The 17,876-nt window shown below is 29.2% G+C and overlaps 1 pseudogene; it reads left to right on the plus strand.

The window, feature by feature from the left end:
- Positions 1-1,444: 1,444 nt before the first annotated feature.
- On the plus strand, positions 1,445-16,861 carry LOC110668776 (cytochrome P450 81Q32-like; annotated as a pseudogene).
- Positions 16,862-17,876: the final 1,015 nt, after the last annotated feature.

Consider the following 17,876-nt stretch of genomic DNA (forward strand, 5'->3'; position numbering starts at 1 on the left):
TTTATAATTAATACATTATTTATAATTACATTTATTAGATTATTTAATTTTTATTTTAATAATAAAATAAATTATACATTTATATTTATTAATTATTTTATATATTAATCATAATAATTATAAATAATTTTATTAAATATTTAATATAAATAAATTATTACCAATTATCAGTCATTAATTATATTTAATAATTAAATAAAAAAATCTCTTAAATGACTGATAAATAAAAAAAAATTAAATAAATTTTATTAAATACTTTATCTAAATTAATTACTACCAATTATCAATTATATTAAATTAGATAAATTAAAAATAATTTTTCAATTTATAATTTAAATTAAATATTACTTTATTTATTATTATATTAAATTTATAAATAAATTTAATTAACCTATAAATAAAATTAAATACCCTTTAAAAAAACTCTCATGCTTTACCTTTTTCTATATATATATATATATATGCACACACACACGTGGACAACTATATATGCACTTGCCAACTTTCCCTTATCCAAGAGGGATTTATCTTTCAATTCTTTTGCGTGCGTACTCAATGACGTTATAGCCAGACAGCACTACGAGAAAAAAAAAATGTAAAAAATATTAGTAGGAGAAGGGTCACATTCCATCCACAACTTTATTACTAGTTCGCCCAGCAGGGGCGGACCCAGCACATGTCTCCCCTCAAATTTTTTTTTAATTGATATATTATAATTAAAAGGAATAGAGACGGACCAATCATTTAAGTGAGCTTTTGGCCTCTATTTTTTTTTAAATATTATATAAAATTCAAATAATTTAAATATTTATTGTATCTTTAATTTTCATATAATTAAATAATTAAATTATTTATTTTTTTATTTTTATTTTTTTAATTTAATCTTTAATCCACTTGTTAAATTTTAATTCTAATAATTTCCAACTTTGATTTATTAATAAGGATTTATAATTTTAAATAGTTAATTAAAAAATAATTATTTTAATTAAAATTTAAATGTTTTATAATTTTAAGTATTGATAAGATATGTGCACTAACTTTGATAAAAGAAAAAAAAAGGTGTGCCCCCTAATAAATTTAAGTTAATTATTTAAATATTATTATTTAAATATTTTTTAAATTAATTGTTTGAATATTTATTAAAATTTATATTATTTATTTTAATTGATTGTATTTATATATTAATAAAAAATTATATATATATATTTATTTATTCAAAATTTTAAAAATTAACTATTTATAATTAATGAAATATATTATTTAAAAAAATATAAATTATATTATTTGATAAAAATATTTTTTTAAAATTTTGATGCCTCAACGTTCAATCTGCGTCCACCCCTGAGCGCAACTGACTTTCCCTTTTGGGACAATGCACGCACGTTACCCCATCTATGTAAGACCATGTCAATATAACAAACGCTCACAAGAAAACAAAAAAAGCATGGAAGGCGCATTACTCTACTTGTTCTGTTCCCTTCTTCCCTTCTTATCTTTAACACTCCGTTTGAATTTGGGAAAAAAAAACAGAAGAAAGAAAATAAATAAAAATAAATAAATTAAAATTATCGCTTTCTATTATTTAGAAATGAAGAAAAAATAAAAAAAAATAAAAAAATAAAAGTTATATTATTCTTATTATTTTCTCTTCAAATTGGAGAGAAAATAAAGTAATTAAAAAGAAAATTTATACTTCAATTGATGAAATTACATATATACCCTTATTTTTTCATTATAACTTTTTAAATAATTTATAAAATTAAGAGTAAAATAGTAATTTAAAAGAAAAGGTACTACTTTATTTTCCTTATTATCTCTTCCCAAATATGAGAAATTAAATTTTATTTTCTTTTTCCTCACTATTTTTCTCCTACTCCAACTATTGAGAGGGAAGAAAAAGGTAGAAAATAAAAAATATTTTTCTTCTATTATTTTTCGTCCTCCCCCATTACATAGACAAACATAGCATAAAATTCTACCAATCAAGTATCCAATGTAAAAATCTCCCTCCAAGCCCACCGGCGATTCCAATTATCGGCCACCTCGATCTCCTAAAACTACCCATGCACCGCACTCTCCATAGTCTAGCTCAAAAATATGGCTCAATCATCTTCCTCTAATTCGGTTGTCGCCCTGTAGTTGTTGTCTCCTCTTTCTCCGCCGCAGAAGAATGCTTCACCAAGAACGACATAGTTTTTGCTAATCGTCCAAGGCTACTCGTGGGCAAGTACATAGCTTCTAACTACACTATCTTAGTGCAAGCACCGTATGACGACCACTGGCGCAACCTCCGCCGCATTGGCGCTATTGAAATCTTCTCAACTCATCGCCTTAACATGCTTCTAAGCATTCGAAGAGATGAAATCAAAAGACAATTAACCAAGCTATCTCATCATTCGATGCAAGATTATGCAAAGGTAGAGCAAAAATCAGTGTTTAACGAGCTAACGTTTAATATTATGATGAGAATGGTTGCAGGGAAGAGCTATTATGGTGATGATGTAAGTAATGAGGAAGAAGCAATAAAGTTCAGGGAGATAATTGTTGTCCCAAAATAGTCCAAGAGGGGGCTTAATTGGACTTTAATAATTTTTCGGCCCTTACTTGTAGCCTAATAAAAAATTATGGATTTATTCAACTAGGTGCTCTTGTATATATAGTGAAAGTGATATGTGTTTCAAGAATGTGTCCCTAAATTATAATTTAAGCTTTAATCAATATTTATAGCAATTTTTAACACAACATGCATCATAAAATATTCAACTAATTTCTCAACCTACTCAATATCATGCATAGAAATTAAATTACACAAAAGTAAAGAGATTAAGATTAGAGAAATCAAACACAATGATTTTTATAGTGGTTCGGCTTAATTAGCCTACATCCACTCTCTCAAAGAACCCTCTTTGAGTCTTCTCTCTACTATTTGCTAAATCAAACCAAGTTAGCTTGAACCCTTAACAAGTGCTATCTCAAGTACTCACACTCACAAGCTTCAATAGGTACTTGTACAACCTCCCTTGAATGTAATTTAATGTTTTAACACTCACTCTTACTCAATACAAATCAAACTATAAAAAAGAGATGAGTTGATTTGCCAATGGTAGCTCAAACACTTTAAAGCTTTTGAATGAAAGCAATAAATGAAAAATCAAGATTGGAGTACAATTGTAAGCTTTCATCAAAATGTAAAATGAAGTAAAGAAGGTGTATTTATAGTTCCAAATCATTTTAAACTATTTGAAACCTTTTTGGAATATTATACACTCTGTTCTAGGCAAAATAGCCGTTATTTTATCTTTTTGTACGAAGTTGAACAACTCTAATCATTTAGCAAACTAATGAAATTTTTTGCGATAGTAGTAAACTAGTTAGCAAACTATAATTTTAGCAAACACATTAGCAAACTAATATTTTAGCAAACAAGTTAGCAAACTAATTTACTAGATGCCTGTTTCAAATTGTAATGTTTAAAAATCTAATTTAGACTTTAAGAAAAATATATATTCCAATAGTAATGTCCAATGTCATGATGAGAGAAAATTTTATAAAGTAATTGAAAGAAAAATTAATTTTGAGCTCCATTTGACTAAAACTTTTATCTATTCTTTTTACACAAGTCCTAAGACTCAATTCCTAACTCTATGATTTTCATACATTTACTTTGAGTCTTAGCTTTCATAATCTTGTTCTTTCTCAACTTGGATTCATCTTGAGATGCCTTTGAGTGCTCTTCCTCCTTAGATGCAACCTCAAAGATTCTTCATGAGTAAGAGAAAGAATCTACACATCACTTAAAATTGAGTTAGATAGATTCTAGTTGAGTTTTGTTATCATCAAAATCAATGCTCATTTAGAGCTACACGGGGTCAACAATCTCCCCCTTTTTGATGATGACAAAACTCAATTGAATCATCAATCAAGAATAAATAAAAGTGTGTGCAAATTTATGTATAACCAAGCATGTTAGTATGCAGAAATTACTCCCCCTAAATGTATGCGCACAAGTTTAAAAAATAAAAGTATTAATAGCTGTACAAAACTCCCCTTGAATTTATGCTACAAGAAATATTCATGATATATCCACAGTTTCAATATGCAAAAGTTAAACTTAATAGTTTGCACATATAAGCCACAATAGTTTGCATACACACTTCTAAAACAAAAGCATACATCCATCCATTTTCAAAATATAAGCACACATCCATTTTTCCAAAACAAAAGCACACATCCATTCTCCCCCTTTTTGTCATCATCCAAAAAGGAAACGAGAGATATTAATCCAAAAAGAATCAAGTAAGCACAAACTAAAAACAGCAAGGTAAACAGTAGCAAACTGAAAAAACCATTTAACAATAGCAGTAAACATATTAGTAAACTAAAAAAGCATATTATTTTCTAAACATTAAGCCTTTTGCTCCTTCGAATAGCTTTGCAAGGCACCATCTTCTTCTTGGAGGGTTTGGCAGTAGGAGGCTGAGAAACTTGGTCAGCCAAAGAATCATGCTCCTGTGATTCATCCTCATCATATGGGCATTGAAGAGCAACAGCCAGAGTTTGATATGGATTGGACACTGTAAACTTAACTTTTTTCTTTCTCTTCTTAGCCTGAGAAGCTTAAGCTGTAGAAGGTTTAGGTGGAGCACTCTCCTGCTGATCCTTTAGAGAGTCTTTCTTCTTATGTGTAAACTCAACTACAGGTTCTATAATTTGTTCACTCTCAAGTTCAACAGTAGGCTCAACTACAGGTTCTACAACCTGTTCACTATCATACTCAACAACAGGTTCAACTGTAGGTTCTATAACCTGTTCACTTTCATGCTCTACAACAATAGTAGATTCACCAAGTCCAGTACCTCCACACTCAACATTACCATGATCAAATGCACTACCATCATGAGTAGAAGGATCACTTGCATTTGCATCAGTCTCAACTCTGGCTGCAAAATCAGTTCCCTTTGCCTGCTTAAGATCTGCAATTTGTTTCTTTAACTCCTCATTTTGAGTAATTAAATGACTTACTTTGTAATCAACAATATCCACAAATTTCCTTAGAAGTTCAATAGACTGATTTGATGTACTGAATTTCTCATTAATAAATGTTCTTAGCCCTTGAAGCTCACTCATAATCTCACTTTTGGAATCTGAATCAACTTTAGCTTTAGAAGATCCACCTTTTTCAAAACGTTTCTTTCTGCCATCAGTATCAAAATGAATTTCTCTAAGCACAATTAAATCTGCCCTAGAACTCTCCTTAGAGACATTTATATCCAATTCTCTAAACAAGGCAGTTAAGAGGTGTGCATAGGCTAATTTACTAATCCCATAAGCTTTACACATATTCTTGAAAATCAGATAGGCCAAATTCATTCTCACTTTATTGACAATATGCCACATGATGCACATATCCAAATAGCTCAAATACCCATAGCTACTAGATTTAGGACAAAATATATAATTCACCATACTGTGAATAATCTTAATGTGTTGAAGGCTTTAGTGCTAGTGGATTTTTCATTAGTGGCAGTGTTGACAGGAAAGACTTCGCTTTCAAATTCAATCAAATTAAAACTTGGAACTCTAGCAACATCTCTATAAGCAGAGATTCTATTTCCATCATTCGGCAATTTTAAGGCTTTAGCAATCAACTCAACAGAAATTTCATACGCTCTGTCATTCAAAGAAACCTCAAATCTGTCTTCTTCATCGATAATTTTTAAAGTTCTATAAAATTCTTGGACTAGTCTAGGATAATAAACATCAGTGCACTCACACATAGTCAGCCGTTCTTGAAATTCAAAGAGTTTCTTAAATTGAAAATTAACCTGATCAAAATTGTCCCATTTTATGAACTTACAGTCTAGAAGAGCTTTGTCAACAAGAGAGCTCGATGATTTTGAAGCACCCTTTTCGCGCTGAATGTCAATCCCACGCAATTTCCTTCCCATTTTCTTTTCTGGTGCCGTCACCGCAGGTTCGACTTCCTCAAATGGGTCAGAGGATACACTGTTGGACTCAGTTATTGGTGTTTTCGTCTTTTCTTTCAATTTCTTCTTTAAGGCAGCAACAAGGAGTTCTTCAGATGAAGAAGAGGATGGCGAGGCTGCAGCTGGGGTTTTTCTTTTGGTGCGAGCCATGAATGGCGAATTAGAGGCAGTGAGGTATCGGGAAAAATGGGTTCCGACGCAATGAGAAATGAGTGAGGAATTAGAGAGTGAGAGAGGCGCTCGAAGTAGATGGGTCAGTATAATGAAGAAAAATTGGAAAAAAAATGGTAAGATTGGTAACGAGAACCGATAAGAAGGTGAGAGAGGAGTCAGGTATGGCAAGAAAAGAAAAAAAAATTGAAGGGCTGAGGTTTCATGTAGCAGTGGATGAAAATTTGATTTTTCTTGAGTCCCACGCTTCCTTCTTCTAGTTTACTCATTTGAATATATATATATATATATGATATTAAAAATGTAAATGAGTAAGTACATTGATTGGCGCACAAAAAGTTCAAAGCACAAACACTTTTTGGCTTAAAATTTGAACAGTAGTCAATACAGCAAACTAATTTTAGGTACGCAATAATAGCATACAACTTAGTAAACTAATTTTCACGAATACAAAAATAAGTTAGCTACTGTTATATAGAGTTTTTTTAGCTAATTAATATCACAACAAATTACTCACAAATTAGACAATATACAAATATATTAAATATATATGAATTTGAATTTTAACCAAGTGGTTCACTCATGCTAATTTCCCTTATAATTTTGCAAAAAGTTTCCTCATTGAGTAGTTTTGTAAAAATATCTGCAAGTTGATTTTCAGAAGCAACAAATTCAATTTTGATATCTCCATTTTGAACATAATCTCTAATAAAATGATATCTAATCTCAATATGTTTTGTTCTTGAATGTTGGACTGGATTTTTGATCAAGTTTATGGCACTTGTGTTGTCACACCTAATTGGAATAAGATTATATTTTAAACCAAAATCTTCCAATTGTTGTTTCATCCTTAAAATTTGAACAACACAACTACCAGCAGCTATATATTCAGCCTTAGCTGTAGATAGAGCCACTGAAGTTTGTTTCTTACTGTGCCAAGAAACTAGTGTAAAACCAAGAAATTTACAAGTACCTAAAGTATTTTTTCTATCCAATCTACTTCTAGCAAAATTTGAATCACTATAACCTACAAGATTGAATGATTTACATTTTGGATACGATAAACCAATTGAGTGTGTGCCAATGAGGTATTTGAAGATTCTTTTAACTGCACTTAGATGGGATTCTTTTGGACATGATTGAAATCTTGCACACAAGCAAACACTAAAATATATGTCTGGTCTAGATGCAGTAAGATACAAAAAAGAGCCAATTATGCCTCTATAAAGCTTTGTATCTACTTCTTTACCTTTTTCATCATTGTCCATTTTAATTGTTGAACTCATAAGAGTGCCCATACTCTTCAAATCTTCCATTTTAAATTTCTTCAACATATCCTTGATGTACTTTGATTGATTTATGAAGATGCCATCTTTCATTTGCTTAATTTGAAGTCCAAGGAAGAATGTGAGCTCCCCCATCATGCTCATCTCAAATTCATTCTGCATAATCTTAGAAAATTTCTTGTAAAGAGATTCTTTAGTAGCACCAAAAATTATATCATCAACATATATTTGCACAATGAGCATATCATTATAATGCTTTTTAACAAAAAGTGTTGTGTCCACTTTGCCTCTTTGGAAATCATTTTGTAAAAGAAATTTACTAAGCCTTTCATACCATGCTCTAGGAGCTTGTTTTAAACCATATAAAGCTTTAGTAAGTTTATAAGTATGATTTGGATGCTCATGATTTTCAAAGCCCGGAGGTTGTGCAACATACACTTCCTCATCAATATAACTATTTAAAAATGTACTCTTGACATCCATTTGATAAAGCATAAAATCCTTGTAATATACAAAGGCACATAACATTCTAATAGCTTCAATTATAGCAACCAGAGCAAAGGTTTCATCAAAATCAATACCTTCCTCTTAGTTATAGCCTTGAGCCACTAGTCTAGCTTTGTTTCTAACAACATTACCTTTTTCATCTATTTTGTTTCTAACAACATTACCTTTTTCATCTATTTTGTTTCTAAAAACCCATTTAGTACCAATAATTGAATGATTTTTAGGTTTAGGAACCAAACTCCAAACTTTGTTTCTCTCAAATTGATTGAGTTCTTCTTGCATAGCAAGAATCCAATTTTAATCATTTTGAGCTTCTTCAAAACAATTAGGTTCAATTTGTGAAACAAATGCAACATTACCAAAATATTTTCTCAATTGTGCTCTAGTCATCATCCTTTGAGATGGATCATCAATGATGTCTTCTTGGGGATGATTTCTATGGAATCTCCATTCTTTAGGTAAATCTTTATGTTGGGGTTCATTCACTTGTAATTCTTCCAAAACTTGGCATTTGTTCATTGATTTGATCATTGTTGGCATTATGGACATCTATTGTGGTATCTCCTCGAGTTTCTTCATCTTTGTCATCAATTTGTTCAATTTCTTGACTTAATTTTACATTATCTTTTCCAAACACCTGCTCATTATTGTTATCAAAAATATCTTTCCTTCTAATAGAAGGGTTAGCCTCATCAAACAAAACATAAATAGTTTCCTCAATAACTAATGTTTTTCTATTAAACACCCTATATGCTTTACTCTTTGTTGAGTACCCAAGAAAGATTCCTTCATCAGATTTAGCATCAAATTTCTTCAAGTTATCCTTCTTTTTATTTAAGATATAGCACTTATATCCAAATGCTCTAAAATATGAAATATTTGGTTTTCTTCCTTTCTAAAGCTCATAGGGGGTCTTTTTCAAAATTGGTCTAATCAAAATTTTATTTAACACATAGCAAGAAGTATTAATAGCTTCAGCCCAAAAATACTTTGGCAAATTATTTTCATTCAACATGGTTCTAATCATTTCTTGCAAAGTCCTATTTTTCCTTTCTACAACCCCATTTTGTTGTGGAGTTATAGGAGCTAAAAAGTTATGGTTGATTCCATATTTATCACAATATTTCTCAAATAAATGATTTTCAAATTCAGTTCCATGATCACTCCTTATAAATGTGATGCAAAAACCTTTTTCATTCCGAACCATTTTACTAAAAGATATGAATTTCTCAAAAGTTTCATCTTTGTGAGCAAGGAAGAATGTCCATGTATATCTTGAATAGTCATCAACAATAACTAAAGCATATGTCTTCCCACCAAGACTAGCCGGAGACATGGGTCCAAACAAATTAAGATGAAGCAATTCTAATGGCCTAGTGGTTGAAACAATATTTTTGTATTTAAAAGATGCTCTAGTATGCTTTCCTAGTGCACATGCTCTACATTGAAATTCATTTTACCTTTAACAAGTTCTTTCTTAGACAATTTTGAGAGTGTTTGCATGCTTGCATGTCCTAATGTTCTATGCCATAAATAACTGAAATTATCAAAAGATACTAGACATGTACCATGATTAGTTTCAAAGTTATTCATGTCAAGCAAGTAAATATTCTTAGATCTATTGGCAATGAATAATGTGTCATTATCTAAGCTATTAATTGTACAAAGAGAAGAAGTGAACTTTACCTCAAAACCTTTATCACAAAGTTGGCTTACACTTAGCAAGTTGTATTTCAAACCCTCAACAAGTGACACATCTTCAATGCAAGGTTTGATTCCAATTGTGCCATGTCCAATTATTTTTCCTTTTCCTTTATCACCAAATTTCACAAGGTTTGGTTCCTCTTCACCGGTCATGTGTTTTGAACAACCACTATCTATATACCATTTTTCACTTTCCTTCATCCCTTTGAAACAAACCCGAAATTTAATCATTTAGCTTTAGGTACCCAAGCAACTTTGGGTCCTTGGGGGTTAGTGACTTTAGGTAAGGTTCCCTTTGGCACCCATACCTTCTTTACCTTAAGGAAACCCTTCCTAAGTGCACAAGAACTAATCATATGACCTCTTTTATTGCAATAATAACATGTGACATTAGGCAAGGAGGATGTAGATGCTTTAATGAAATGATTCTTGTATTTACCATAGTTCATGAAACCATAAAAACCAATTCCATATTTTTCATTTGAAATTCTTTGGTTTCCAAGAAGTACATCTAAAGTTTCTTTTCCTTTTGTAAATTTTACCAAATCATTTGTCAAAGATTCTATTTTAGCTTTAAGAACCTTATTTTGCTCAATGAGTTTTTCACAAGTTTCTTTTGAGTTTTTCAACTCCAAATCTAACTCTTTAAACAAAGCAATTTGTCCTTTGTAAAATTCATTTTCTTTATACACATTGGACATGGCAATATTTTGTGATCTCAATGATTCAATTTCTAAATTCATTTTAGTGCACTTTCTCTTATAGTTTCTATACTCATCATATACTTTAGCAAATGCAAGTTCAAGTTCCTCTACATTAGGGGGTTCAAGAGAATTTACCTCATTATCACTTTCTTCTTCCTTTTGTAAACTTTCGACTTTCTCTTCAAAAGCCATCATACAAAGATGAGCAATCTCTTTGTCACTTGATTCATCATTTGAAGATTCTTCACTGTTGCTCCATACAACTTTCATAGAATTCTTGCTCTTGTCTTCTTTTCCTTTCTTCTTTTTGAGCAATGGACATTTGGGCTTGATATGTCCTGGTTTGTGACACTCATAATATACAATTTCTTCTTTTGATTTCTTGAAATGTTTATCCTTGGGAGTATACTTTTTCAAGAATTTCTTGTATTTACTTCCTCCCTTCTTGAAAGATCTTTTGAATTTCTTGCAAGCATAGCCATTTCATCATCATCATCACTTAAAGCACTTGAGTTGTCACTTGAGTCAACTTTTAATACAACTCCTTTCTTCTTCTCTTCATCCTTATTTGACTTGAAAGCAATGCTTTTCTTCTTCTTTTGCTCATTTTCAGCTTTATCTTTCTTATATACCATCTCATGTGTAATAAGAGATCCGATAAGCTCATCATAGGTGAATGTTTTAAAATCCTTGATATCTTGGATAACCGTAGTCTTTGCTTCCCAAGATTTTGAAAGTGATCTAAGAATCTTCTTCACAAGTTCGACTTCCTCAAATCTTTTACCAAGTGCTTTGAGAATATTGATAAGATCAGTAAACGTTGTACTCATATCCGCAATTTATTCTCTTGGCTTCATTTCAAATAGCTCATAATCTCAGGTAAGGAGGTTTGCTTTGGATTCCTTGACGAAATCCGTTCTTTCATAAGAGACTTCAAGCTTATCCCAAATTTCCTTAGCAGTTTGACATCCTGAAACATGATTGTATTCATTAAGGTCAAGTGAGCAATGCAAAATATTAATAGTCTTAGCATTTACAGAAATTTTCTTCCAATCATTGTCATCATATTCATCTTCATTTTTAGGAACTTTAGTGTTTCCTTGACCATTTTTTTGAGAAACATATGGACCATTTTTAATAATTCTCCATGCATCAATATCCACAGATTGTATGAAATTTCTCATTCTAACTTTCCAAAATGAGTAATTAGTGCCATTGAAGAGTGGTGGTCTAGTAATTGAGTAGCTTTCAGCAAGTGGTGCGGGTATACTGACAATGTTGCTAGATGAACCAGCCATTGGGGATCACTCCAAGATTGTGATACCTTAAGCAAGAGAGACAAGCTCTGATACCAATTTGTTGTTCCAAAATAGTCCAAGAGGGGGGTGAATTGGACTTTAATAATTTTTTAGCCCTTGCTTGTAGCCTAATAAAAAATTGTGACTTTGTTAAACTAGGTGCTCTTGTATATATAGTGAAAGTGATATGTGTTTCAAGAATGTGTCCCTAAATTGCAATTTAAGCCTCAATCAATATTTATAGCAATTTTTAACATAACATGCATTACAAAATATTCAACTAATTTCTCAACCTACTCAATATCATGCATAGAAATTAAATTACACAAAAGTAAAGAGATTAAGGTTAGAGAAATCAAACACAATGATTTTTATAGTGGTTTGGCTTAACTAGCCTACATACACTCTCTCAAAGAACCCTCTTTGAGTCTTCTCTCTACTATTTGCTCTTTTAAAGGTAAGAGACCAAAAGTCCTTTACAACTTTTTCAACACTAAGCTTTTACCAAGGTAGTTTGAACCCTTAACAAGTGCTATCTCGAGCACTCACACTCACATGCTTCAATAGATGCTTATACAATCTTCCTTGAATGCAATTTAATGTTTTAACACTCACTCTTACTCAATATAAATCAAACTATAAAGAAGAGATGAGTTGATTTGCCAATGGTAGCTCAAACACTTTAAAGCTCTTGAATGAAAGCAATAAATGAAAAATCAAGATTGGAGTGCAATTGTAAGCTTTCATCAAAATGTAAAATGAAGTAAAGAAGGTGTATTTATAGTCCCAAATCATTTTAAACTGTTTGAAATCTTTTTGGAACGTTATACACTCTGTTCTAGGCAAAATTACTGTTATTTTGTCTTTTTGTATGAAGTTGAGCAACTCTGATCATTTAGCAAACTAATTAAATTTTTGGCGATAGTAGTAAACTAGTTAGCAAACTATAATTTTAGCAAACACATTAGCAAAATAATATTTTAGCAAACAAGTTAGCAAACTAATTTACCAGATGCCTGTTTCAAATTATAATCTTTAAAAATCTAATTTAGATCTTAAGAAAAATATATACTCCAATAGTAATGTCCAAGGTCATGATGAGAGAAAATTTTATAAAGCAATTGAAAGAAAAATTAATTTTGAGCTCCATTTGACTAAAACTTTCATCTATTCTTTTTACACAAGTCCTAAGACTAAATTCCTAACTCTATGACTTTCATACATTTACTTCGAGTCTTAGCTTTCATAATCTTGTTCTTTTACAACTTGGATTCATCTTGAGATGCCTTTGAGTGCTCTTCCTCCTTAGATGCAACCTCAAAGATTTTTCATGAAGAAGAAAAAGAATCTACACATCACTTAAAATTGAGTTAGATAGATTCTAGTTGAGTTTTATTATCATCAAAATCAGTGCTCATTTTGAGCTACAAGGGGTCAACAATAATGAAGGCGGTAGTGCGTTATGGAGGGGTATCAAATCCTGGGGATTTCATGCCAATCTTGAATTGGATTGATGGTGGTTATTTTAAGAAGAAGGTGATAAGTCTTGCAGTAGAGATAGATAAATTCTTCCTGTGTTTGATGGATGAACATAGAAATGAGGAGACTTTAGGTTTAGAGAGGAAGAATACCATGATTGATCATCTTCTTTCTTTGAAAGAGTTACAGCCTGATTATTGCATTGATGAGATTATTAAAGGGCTCATTCTGGTCAGTGCTCTCTCTCTTTCTCTCTCTCTCTTCAAAATCACTAAATTATAATAAAATAGACTATAAATGCATTTAACGTTATTTATTTTTAATTTTATCAACTCTTTTCTTCAGTTTTAAACAAACGTTAAGATGCCAAAAAAATTTTAATTGGGGTCGGTTGTAATACATCAATAAAATATTTTTCACGCACTTATATGCATATATAATAGAATATAAAATATATAATAAATAAAAATAAACTATAAGAATTATTTATATTCAAAAAATTATAACAAAAATTTTATAATAAATATATGTATTACAAAATTACAGTCTTAATTATTATATAACTTCATAAATTAAATTATATTATTTAGAAAATAAAAATCAAAAGAATCAAAGTATTATGTCAAATTCTAATATAAAATTCATAGACTCAAAAGCCAAAAAGTAAATATAAATACAAAATAACTAGATTATATGACATAATAACAACACATTAAAACAATAGTAATCATTAAAATTGAAGAGATATGAAAAATTATAGTTTAATAAAATAATAAAGTAAATATATCATATAAAAATAAATGTATATTTAAGTTGGTCAATTCAAAATTTACATGAGAATTCACTAATTTTATATACTTATACTTATGTAAATAAAATATTTTTTTAATTGGAATAAAATAAAAAAGAGAAAGCAAAATGATAGGGAATAAAAAAAAAAAAGCATATTTGTAAGAAATTATTAAAGGAGAAAATAAAAAAAAATCCTTATATAATTTTAAGTTGTGTGATAGGAAATTATTAAAATATCTTTTACTTAATTTTCATCAAATAGCAACTACCAATAAAAAATTTAAATAATTACTTTTGAATTGAACTTTTGTACTTATTTAATGAAAGCCAAATTTAAATTTAAATAATAAAATATAAATTATGAGAAACTAAAAGAAAATTTGAGGAGGCAATTGATAAAGAATAAAAATTTATTGCACTTATTTAATATTTTTTTATAAATATTTATAGAATTTAATGAAATTTTAGAGATTAATTAATGAAAATAATAATAATAATAATAATAATAATAATAATAATAATAATAATAATAATAATAATAATAATAATAATAATAATAATTGTAAAAATGTTTGATTGATATGTTTAAAGAAAATTTAAAATTACAAAACCGGAAACATAAATGAAAAGCTATAAGCATAGTTATAGCTTTGCTGTATTATATATATATATTTTTTGGGTAAATAGTTTTGGTGTATCATATTAATATTAAGAAATTTATAAAATATAAATATATTTTTGAATGTCTAATTTAAAATGAAAGTTAGACTTACTTATAATTGAATTAAGTCTTGAATTTAAAGTTTAAAATAATTTAATACTTTAAGTTACGAGATATATTTAAAAAATAAAGTTCGTAATATATTATTGAATTGAAAATAAATATGTAAATCAGTGAAATTTTATAAACATAAATGAATACGAAAAATGAAAATTTAATATTTAATATGATTACATAAAGGGAAGAAGATATAAACAATTTATGAGTTATTATAAGTTTTAGATATTGACGTGAATTCAGTGTCTAATAAAATTAAATTAAATTAATTATTGTCTGATTAATGAGATGATGAGAATAAGCAGATGAAAAATCTAAAATTAAAAGATGATTAATATGTGGATATAAAGGTGGCACACATATGAAGATAAAGGCTGAACGGCTACAGATATTAAGATGTAACCAAAGAATTGACCTTTTCATATGAAGCAAAAGTTTATGGATTTATCTGCATGCGAGGACAACTTGTCAGTAATCATTTTATAAGCGCTGCCAAACAGAATTTGGCACCATATGTCTTGTTGATAAGAGCTGGTATATATGCTCAACTTCAAACAAAGGAAAGAAAAAAAATCAGACAAATAATTCCATTAAAATCTTATGCAAATATGGTGGCCACAAGTGCAAGAACAGGACTGATATATAACTTCATTTATAGCCTCAAAAACTTAATTATAAGGATAATGTTTTTCCCGTTAATGAGTAGGGATGAGGATATTAATGGATAGAGTGCCTATGAAAATTATCTTATTTGAATTTAAATCTAAACACAAATTTAATTAATATTATTAAAATCTAAATTGGTATTAAATTTGTTTAAAATTTATTATCAACTATTCGAACTCGTCTTAAACCTTATTATTATTATCCGAAAAAAACTTAAATCTGTTTAATTTTATATATTTTAATTAATATTTTGTACAAAAAATTATTTTAATTAATAATTTATATTTTTAAAATTTAATAATTTTATAAAATATTTAAATTCTATTTTATATAAAATAAAATATATAAAAATTTATAAATACTATTATAAAAATATATATTTTATATTTAATTAAGTATTTATGCAAACGAGTTCAGATAACGGATACCTAACATATAAAACTCGAACCCGATCCGAACCCGCCACGAGTATTATTTTTCAAATCCGAACTCATCCTGAACATAATTATATAATACACAAATCCATTCTATCAGGATTCAGTCGGATCGGGTACTCGTGAAAACTCGACCCGTTGCTATCCCTATTAATAAGTGCCATAAATTAAATTTCACATTATCTGGTTTATTCTAAATTTAATATATAAAAAGTATGGTGAAATTTACATATTAAATAAATGAGTTCCACGTAATTATATTTTAACTTTTGAATCATAATAAACCGAATTTAAAAAAAAAAATTCCTCATTTTCAATATACTTCACAACATCCTTAATAATAAACTTGTGAGTACTGAACTATTAATTTAAACTTGAAACATCTTCTTTTTTTTTTAACAGAATTTAATTGTTAATTAATCTTTACAGGTCATGCTGGTTGCTGGAACAGACACATTAGCAGTGACATTAGAATGGGCAATGTCTAATCTACTCAACCATCCAAGCATAATGAGGAAGACTAGAGATGAAATAGAGAATCAGGTTGGGCAAGAGTGTTTAGATAAGCCTCATCTTTCCATGTTACCCTATATCTTCAAAACAATATCTCCGAGACCCTTAGGCTATTCCCAGCAGCACCACTCTTAGTTCCCCACATGTCATCTGATGATTGCACTCTCGGAGGATATGACGTGCCGCGTGGCACCTTGCTATTAGTCAATGCATGGGCTATACATAGAGATCCTACAATTTGGGATGATCCTACAAGTTTCAAGCCTGAGAGATTTGATGGAGGAGAAGGAGAGGCTCATAAGCTCATGCCATTCGGCTTGGGAAAAAGGTCCTGTCCTGGGTCTGGTTTCGCTCAACGTGTGGTGGACTTGACCATAGGGTCCCTCATCCAATGCTTTGAACGAGAAAGGGCGAGTGATAAGAAGATTGATATGATAGAAGGTAGAGGGACTATTATGCCTAAGGCTGAACCACTAAAGGCCAAGTGCAAAACCCTCCCAATTATGAAGAAGATTCTTCTGCCTCAGGTTCAGCCAATTTAGATTGGTATCCCTGAGATGATGTGTTTCTTTATTGCTACAATTTAGTAGGTTTATGATCTTGTCTAGTTATGATTATTATTTTGAGGAATTAAAATATTTATTTAATTAAGAGCTTGAATTATGAAATGTGTTAAATTAAGATTATAACAAAAATTAAATTTAACTATCACAAAAAAAAAAATTTAGATTAAACTAAGAGTGTAACATTAATTTAGCTAGATGGATAGAATGAATATGCACGAGAATAAATTTAAAAAACTCTTAAATTTATTTTTTTAGCAAAAGGAGGCAGTGGCCCCTATTGGTCTCCTCTAGTGTCGAGTTTATAATAAAATAAGTTAATTTACAAGTCTAAATATTTTAATAAATAAGTTGATTTAAATTTAATAAGTTAATACTAAAAGAACCTTCTATCGGATCCTAATTAATCCTGACTCTTTGATCAAACCAAAGGCCAGTTCTAGGTTGGCCTATAATCTTACTTACTTAAAAATTTCAAAAAAATGATTAGCGAAAATGATGAACTTTTAATGTATATCAAATAGAGACATATTAAATAGACACGAATTTCACATGCAGTGGTCGCTGTCGAGGTTCATTAATTGACACAGTAGCAACGCTAGGGGCGATCTCTGCACTATTTATGTGGAATAATGTTTATTAGTACGTATGGCAATACGTTAGCCGAAGCATAAGACAATTTGAATATCATTTTCTAAATGAGCTCAATAATTTAATTTAATTTTTAATATAATTTAATTTAATTTAATTTAATTTTATATTATAAAAATTTTAAATTATTTTAATTTAATTTAATTTTAAAAAAAAAAATAATTAAAAAAATGATTAAGAATCAAATAAATTTATTAATTTTTAAATTAATTTATTTTTATGAAAATTTTATAAATTATATATAATTATATATATATAAATTATTTAATTTTATTGATTAATAATTATTAAATTTAAATCAAAATTAAATTAAATAATTTAAAAATTAAATTTAAATTAAAAA

This window comes from Hevea brasiliensis, chromosome 10, assembly GCF_030052815.1.
Source record: "Hevea brasiliensis isolate MT/VB/25A 57/8 chromosome 10, ASM3005281v1, whole genome shotgun sequence".
Lineage (NCBI taxonomy): Eukaryota > Viridiplantae > Streptophyta > Magnoliopsida > Malpighiales > Euphorbiaceae > Hevea > Hevea brasiliensis.